Consider the following 293-nt stretch of genomic DNA (forward strand, 5'->3'; position numbering starts at 1 on the left):
TTATTTTTCATTTGACAGAAAACTACGATATACATAGAGAACCAATTCAAATGTATCAATGAGCACTGCCACTTTCCGCATCTCTTCAATTTCTTATCAATGTGAAAATTCCTAAACATTTGTTTAATCAAAAACATGAAGGTCGAAATTCTCATCGAATTGAACGGATTTTGAAATTTGAAGTTTTTCTTAAATCTTTTGGAAAATTTTGTCAAGTATTGTTCTCACTGCTTGGTATACGATAAAATTTTTTTTCAATAAAACAATTATCAACTCTTGAGAAAAAAAGAAAA

Source organism: Convolutriloba macropyga, chromosome 11, assembly GCF_964194025.1.
Source record: "Convolutriloba macropyga chromosome 11, txConMacr16.3, whole genome shotgun sequence".
NCBI classification, from domain to species: domain Eukaryota; kingdom Metazoa; phylum Xenacoelomorpha; order Acoela; family Convolutidae; genus Convolutriloba; species Convolutriloba macropyga.